The sequence below is a fragment of the Triticum dicoccoides genome, chromosome 1A (assembly GCF_002162155.2).
Source record: "Triticum dicoccoides isolate Atlit2015 ecotype Zavitan chromosome 1A, WEW_v2.0, whole genome shotgun sequence".
Classification (NCBI taxonomy): domain Eukaryota; kingdom Viridiplantae; phylum Streptophyta; class Magnoliopsida; order Poales; family Poaceae; genus Triticum; species Triticum dicoccoides.
In genome coordinates, this window is record NC_041380.1 from 596,415,359 (window position 1) to 596,424,053 (window position 8,695).

Here is an 8,695-nt window from a genome sequence, read left to right on the forward strand (position 1 = left end):
GCACGGGCCATCTATCTACAATCAAACATGAATAAGCAAGATACTATCAGGTACTAAGTTCATGATAAATTTAGGTTCAATTAATCATATTACTTAAAGAACTCCCACTTAGATAGACATCCCTCTAATCCTCTAAGTGATTACGTGATCCAAATCATCTAAACCATGTCCGATCATCACGTGAGATGGAGTAGCTTCATTGGTGAACATCACTATGTTGATCATATCTACTATATGATTCACGCTCGACCTTTCGGTCTCCGTGTTCCGAGGCCATATCTGTATATGCTTGGCTCGTCAAGTATAACCTGAGTATTCCGCGTGTGCAACTGTTTTGCACCAGTTGTATTTGAACATAGAGCCTATCACACCCGATCATCACGTGGTGTCTCAGCACGAAGAACTTTCACAATGGTGCATACTCAGAGAGAACACTTCTTGATAATTAGTGAGAGATCATCTTATAATGCTACCGTCAATCAAAGCAAGATAAGATGCATAAAAGATAAACATCACATGCAATCAATATAAGTGATATGATATGGCCATCATCATCTTGTGCTTGTGATCTCCATCTTCGAAGCACCGTCATGATCACCATCGTCACCGGCGCGACATCTTGATCTCCATCGTAGCATCGTTGTCGTCTCGCCAATCTTATGCTTCCACGACTATCGCTACCGCTTAGTGATAAAGTAAAGCATTACAGCGCGATTGCATTGCATACAATAAAGTGACAACCATATGGCTCCTGCCAGTTGCCGATAACTCGGTTACACAACATGATCATCTCATACAATAAAATTTAGCATCATGTCTTGACCATATCACATCACAACATGCCCTGCAAAAACAAGTTAGACGTCCTCTACTTTGTTGTTGCAAGTTTTACGTTGCTGCTACGGGCTTAAGCAAGAACCAATCTTACCTACGCATCAAAACCACAACGATAGTTTGTCAAGTTGGTGCTGTTTTAACCTTCGCAAGGACCGGGCGTAGCCACACTCGGTTCAACTAAAGATGGAGAAACTGTCACCCACTAGCCACCTTTGTGCAAAGCACGTCGGGAGAACCGGTCTCGCATAAGCGTACGCATAATGTCGGTCCGGGCCGCTTCGTCCAACAATACCGCCGAACCAAAGTATGACATGCTGGTAAGCAGTATGACTTATATCGCCCACAACTCACTTGTGTTCTACTCGTGCAAATAACATCAACACATAAAACCTAGGCTCGGGTGCCACTGTTGGGTAACGTAGTAATTTCAAAAAAATTCCTACGCACACGCAAGATCATGGTGATGCATAGCAACGAGAGGGGAGAGTGTAATCTACGTACCCTTGTAGATCGACAACGGAAGCATTAGCACAATGTGGTTGATGTAGTCGTACGTCTTCACGGCTCGACCGATCAAGCACCGAAACTACGGCACCTCCGAGTTCTAGCACACGTTCAGCTCGATGACGATCCAAGGACTCCGATCCAGCAAAGTATCGGGGAAGAGTTCCGTCAGCACGATGGCGTGGTGACGATCTTGATGTACTACCGTCGCAGGGCTTCGCCTAAGCACCCCTACAATATTATCGAGGACTATGGTGGAAGGGGGCACCGCACACGGCTAAGAATATGATCACGTGGATCAACTTGTGTCTCTAGGGGTGCCTCTTGCCTCCGTATATAAAGGATCAAAGGGGGGTGCGGCCGGCCAGGAGAGGGCGTGCCAGGAGGAGTCCTACTCCCTCCGGGAGTAGGATTCCCCCCTTTCCTAGTTGGAATAGGATTCGGGAGGGGGGAAAGAGGAGAGAGAGAAGGAAGGGGGGCGCTGCCCCCCTCTCCTTGTCCTATTCGGACTAGGGGGGGAGGGGCGCACGGCCCAGCCCTGGCCACCTCTCCTCTCTTCCACTAAGGCCCACTAAGGACCATATACCTCCCGGGGGGTTCCGGCAACCTCCCGGTACTCCGGTAAAATCCCGATTTCACCCGGAACACTTCCGATATCCAAATATAGGCTTCCAATATATCAATCTTTATGTCTCGACCATTTCGAGACTCCTCGTCATGTCCCCGATCCCATCCGGGACTCCGAACTCCTTCGGTACATCAAAACTCATAAACTCATAATATAACTGTCATCGAAACCTTAAGCGTGCGGACCCTACGGGTTCGAGAACAATGTAGACATGACCGAGACATGTCTCTGGTCAATAACCAATAGTGGAACCTGGATGCTCATATTGGCTCCTACATATTCTACGAAGATCTTTTATCGGTCAGACCGCATAACAACATACGTTGTTCCCTTTGTCATCGGTATGTTACTTGCCCGAGATTCGATCGTCGGTATCTCAATACCTAGTTCAATCTCGTTACTGGCAAGTCTCTTTACTCGTTCCATAATACATCATCTCACAACTAACTCATTAGTTGCAATGCTTGCAAGGCTTATGTGATGTGCATTACCGAGAGGGCCCAGAGATACCTCTCTGACAATCGGAGTGACAAATCCTAATCTCGAAATACACCAACCCAACATGTACCTTTGGAGACACCTGTAGGGCACCTTTATAATCACCCAGTTACGTTGTGACGTTTGGTAGCACACAAAGTGTTCCTCCGGTAAACGGGAGTTGCATAATCTCATAGTCATAGGAACATGTATAAGTCATGAAGAAAGCAATAGCAGCATACTAAACGATCGGGTGCTAAGCTAATGGAATGGGTCATGTCAATCAGATCATTCACCTATGATGTGATCCCGTTAATCAAATAACAACTCTGTGTCCATGGTTAGGAAACATAACCATCTTTGATTAACGAGCTAGTCTAGTAGCGGCATACTAGTGACACTCTGTTTGTCTATGTATTCACACATGTATTATGTTTCCGGTTAATACAATTCTAGCATGAATAATAAACATTTATCATGATATAAGGAAATAAATAATAACGTTATTATTGCCTCTAGGGCATATTTCCTTCAGACGCGCCCTCCACCCTCGTGGGCCCCCTGTTGCTCCACCAACGTACTTCTTCCTCCTATATATATCCACGTACCCCCAAATGATCAGATACGGAGCCAAAAACCTAATTCCACCACCGCAACTTTTTGTATCCATGAGATCCCATCTTGGGGCCTGTTCCGGAGCTCCGCCGGAGGGGGCATCAATCACGGAGGGCTTCTACATCATCATCCAAGCCCTTCCGATGAAGTGTGAGTAGTTTACTTCAGACCTACGGGTCCATAGTTAGTAGCTAGATGGCTTCTTCTCTCTTTTTGGATCCCAATACAATGTTCTCCCCCTCTCTCGTGGAGATCTATTCGATGTAATCTTCTTTTTGCGGTGTGTTTGTTGAGATCGATGAATTGGGGGTTTATGATCAAGTCTATCTATGAATAATATTTGAATCTTCTATGAATTCTTTTATGTATGATTGGTTATCTTTGCAGTCTCTTCGAATTATCAGTTTGGTTTGGCCTACTAGATTGGTTTTTTCTTGCCATGGGAGAAGCGCTTAGCTTTGGGTTCGATCTTGCGGTGTCCTTTCCCAGTGACAGAAGGGGCAGCAAGGCACGATTTGTATCGTTGCCATCGAGGATAACAAGATGGGGTTTTTATCATATTGCATGAAACTATCCCTCTACATCATGTCATTTTGCTTAAGGCGTTACTCTGTTTTTAACTTAATACTCTAGATGCATGCTGGATAACGGTCGATGAGTGGAGTAATAGTAGTAGATGCAGGCAGGAGTCGGTCTACTTGTCTCGGACGTGATGCCTATATACATGATCATACCTAGATATTCTCATAACTATGCTCAATTCTGTCAATTGCTCAACAGTAATTTGTTCACCCACCATAGAATACTTATGCTCTTGAGAGAAGCCACTAGTGAAACCTATGGCCCCCGGGTCTCTTTCTCATCATATCAATCTCCATCACTTTATTATTGCTTTGCTTTTTTACTTTGCCTTTTACTTTTCACTTTGCATCTCTATACCAAAAATGCCAAAAATATTATTTATCATCTCTATCAGATCTCAATTTCGCAAGTGACCGTGAAGGGATTGACAACCCCTAAGCACGTTGGTTGTGTTGAGCTATTGTTTTTGTGTAGGTACGAGGGACTCACGCGTAGCCTCCTACTGGATTGATACCTTGGTTCTCAAAAACTGAGGGAAATACTTACGCTACTTTGCTGCATCATCCTCTCCTCTTCGGGGAAATCCAACGTAGTGCTCAAGAGGTAGCAAGAAGAATGTCTGGCGCCGTTTCCGGGGAGGTTCGCGCAAGTCAAGATTTGACTACTGACAACGAGCAATTTCTGGCGCCGTTGCCGGGGAGGTCTATGCAAAAGTCAACATACCAAGTACCCATCACAATCCCTATCTCCCGCATTACATTATTTGCCATTTGCCTCTCATTTCCTCTCCCCCAATTCACCCTTGCCGTTTTGTTCGCCCTCTCTCTCTATCCTCCCTCTCTATTTGCCTCTTTTTGCCCGCTTGCTTTTTGTTTGCTCGTATGGTTGGAATAGTCATTTATTTATTACTAAACAGAGAACCTAAGATCTATGGATCCTCATCCGCTTGCTAATCTTTTTAAGAGACCCAGTTATGTTGAACCAATTGCTAGTGAGTTTTGTGCACTAGATTATCTTTATGAGGTTTTGCTTGAAATTTGTGAATCTGAAAAGTGTGATGAAGTACTTTATGAAGTAATTCACGATAGATCTTTGAATAAAAAGCATGATTGCAATGATGATAGTATAAATTCTATTAATGTAAATTGTGCTAATAATATGCAAAACCCTAAGCTTGGGGTTGCTAGTTTTGCTATGTCCTCTACTTGTTGCAATGATCATGATTGGGGTGATTCTTCTTATGATCTTGAAAATTTATTTAAGCCCCATGATGAATATGAGATTGATTATAATGTTTGCAATAATATTGAAGGTGGGTTTGGAAGAATGTCAACTTTAGGTCCCACATATTTGGAGAATGTTCAATCTTATGAAGTTTTTGATAAAAGTGTGTTTGGAAAGGTCATGACTTTAGTTAATGTTAATCGCACTATTTTGGAAGAGCGTCAACTTTACATGCTTGTGGATCGTGTTGAAAATACTCTATGTGATAGCTATTTTTTTGAATATGCTTATGATCCCACATGTAATTATTATGAGAGAGGAAAATATGGTTGTAGTAATTTTTCATGTTACTAAATTACCTCTCGTTATGTTGAGATTGCTATTGTTTCTTTCCTCTTCCTTGCATATGCTAGTTTTTGCTTGCCTTGATAATTTGTTCGCCTATAAGAAGTATGTTAGACTTAGATGTGTTTGTCACATGTTTTATGATGCTCTCTTTATGCTTCAATTCTTGTCTTTCATGTGAGTATCATTGAAATAGTCTGCCTAGCTATAAGGCTTTCAAGAAAAGCGCTTGTTGGGAGACAACCCAATATTTGTCATTGCTGTTATTTAATAAATAAATTATTTAGCCTCTGTTTTGGTTGTATTTTTTGTGTTTAATTAGTGTTTGTTCCAAGTAGAACCGTTCGGAAGACTTGGGGAAAGTCTTGTTGAACTTGCTGTAAAAAACAGAAACTTTAGCGCTCACGTGAACTGCTGTCATTTTTATTTGGAGAGTGCTATTTAGTTAATTCTTTTTGAAGATGATTAATACATAAATTACTCACGTTCAGGAATTTATTTTAGAATTTTTTGGGTTCCAGATCTTGCGCTAGCTACAGATTACTACAGACTGTTCTATTTTTGACAGATTCTGTTTTTCGTGTGTTGTTTGCTTATTTTGATGAATCTATGGCTAATAAAATAGTTTATAAACCATAGATAAGTTTGAATACAGTAGGTATAACACCCATATAAATAAATAATGAGTTCATTACAGTACCTTGAAGTGTTATTTTGTTTTCTTTCGCTAACGGAGCTCACGAGATTTTCTACTTTAAGTTTTGTGTTGTGAAGTTTTCAAGTTTTGGGTAAAGATTTGATGGATTATGGAACAAGGAGTGGCAAGAGCCTAAGCTTGGGGATGCCCATGGCACCCCCAAGATAATCTAAGGACACCTAAAAGCCAAAGCTTGGGGATGCCCCGGAAGGCATCCCCTCTTTCGTCTACTTCTATCGATAACTTTACTTGGATCTATATTTTTATTCACCACATGATATGTGTTTTGCTTGGAGCGTCTTTTATGATTTGAGTCTTTTCTTGTTAGTCTACCACAATCATCCTTGCTGTACACACCTTTTGAGAGAGCCATACATAATTTGGAATTTGATAGAATACTCTATGTGCTTCACTTATATCTTTTGAGTTATATAATTTTGCTCTAGTGCTTCACTTATATCTTTTAGAGCACGGTGGTGGATTTTTTTATAGAAACTATTGATCTCTCATGCTTCACTTAGATTATTTTGAGAGTTTTAATAGCATGGTAATTTTCTTAATAATAATATGCTTGGTATTCAAGATTTGTAAAACTTTCTTTTGAGTGCGTTGAATACTAAGAAAAAAATTGATGCTTGATAATTGTTTTGAGATATGAGGATGGTGATATTAGAGTCATGCTAGTTGAGTAGTTGTGAATTTGAGAAATGCTTGTGTTAAAGTTTGTGATTCCCGTAGCATGCACGTATGGTGAACCGTTATGTGATGAAGTCGGAGCATGATTTATTTATTGATTGTCTTCCTTATGAGTGGCGGTCGGGGACGAGCGATGGTCTTTTCCTACCAATCTACCCCCCTAGGAGCATGCGCGTAATACTTTTCTTTGATAACTTCTAGATTTTTGCAATAAGTATATGAGTTCTTTATGACTAATGTTGAGTCCATGGATTATACGCACTTTCCTTCCTTCCACCATTTCTAGCCTCTCTAATACCGTGCACTTTTCGCCGGTATTGTACACCCACCAAATACCTTCCTCAAAACAGCCACCATACCTACCTATCATATCATTTCCATAGCCATTCCGAGATATATTGCCATGCAACTTTCCACCGTTCCGTTCATTATGACACGCTCCATCATTGTCATATTGCTAGCATGATCATGTAGTTGACATCATATTTGTGGCAAAGCCACCGTTCATAATTCTTTCATACATGTCACTCTTGATTCATTGCATATCCCGGTACACCGCCGGAGGCATTCATATAGAGTCATATTTTGTTCTAAGTATTGAGTTGTAATTGTTGAGTTGTAAGAAAAATAAAAAGTGTGATGATCATCATTTTTAGAGCATTGTCCCAAGTGAGGAAAGGATGATGGAGACTATGATTCCCACACAAGTCGGATGAGACTCCGGACGAAAAAAAAGAAAGAAAAAGAGGCCATAAAAAAGGAGAAGGCCCCAAAAAAGAGAGAAAAAGAGAGAAGGGACAATGTTACTATCATTTTACCACACTTGTGCTTCAAAGTAGCACCATGATCTTCATGATAGAGAGTCTCTCATTCTGTCACTTTCATATACTAGTGGGAATTTTTCATTATAGAACTTAGCTTGTATATTCCAATGAAGGGCTTCCTCAAAATTCCCTCGGTCTTCATGAGCAAGCGAGTTGGATGCACACCCACTTAGTTTATTTTGTTGAGATTTCATATACTTATAGCTCTAGTGCATCCGTTGCATGGCAATCCCTACTCACTCACATTGATATCTATTGATGCGCATCTCCATAGCCCGTTGATACGCCTAGTTGATGTGAGACTATCTTCTCCCTTTTTGTCTTCTCCACAACCACCATTCTATTCCACCTATAGTGCTATATCCTGGGCTCACGCTCATGTATTGCGTGAAGATCGAAAAAGTTTTGAAAATGTCAAAAGTATGAAACAATTGCTTGGCTTGTCATCGGGATTGTGCATGATTTAAATACTTTGTGTGGTGAAGATAGAGCATAGCCAGACTATATGATTTTGTAGGGATAGCTTTCTGTCGCCGCAACTTTCTCTATCCACGAGATCTCATCTTGGGGCCTGTTCCGGAGCTCCGCCGGAGGGGGCATCGATCACGGAGGGCTTCTACATCATCATCCAAGCCCTTCCGATGAAGTGTGAGTAGTTTACTTCAGACCTACGGGTCCATAGTTAGTAGCTAGATGGCTTCTTCTCTCTTTTTGGATCTCAATACAATGTTCTCCCCCTCTCTCGTGGAGATCTATTCGATGTAATCTTCTTTTTGTGGTGTGTTTGTTGAGACCGATGAATTCGGGGTTTATGATCAAGTCTATCTATGAATAATATTTGAATCTTCTCTGAATTCTTTTATGTATGATTGGTTATCTTTGCAAGTCTCTTCGAATTATCAGTTTGGTTTGGCCTACTAGATTGGATTTTCTTGCCATGGGAGAAGCGCTTAGCTTTGGGTTCGATCTTGTGGTGTCCTTTCCCAGTGACAGAAGGGGCAGCAAGGCACGTATTGTACCGTTGCCATCGAGGATAACAAGATGTGGTTTTTATCATATTGCATGAAACTATCCCTCTACATCATGTCATCTTGCTTAAGGCGTTACTCTGTTTTTAACTTCATACTCTAGATGCATGCTGGATAACGGTCGATGAGTGGAGTAATAGTAGTAGATGCAGGCAGGAGTCGGTCTACTTGTCTCGGACGTGATGCCTATATACATGATCATACCTAGATATTCTCATAAAAGTAAACCAAACTCAAT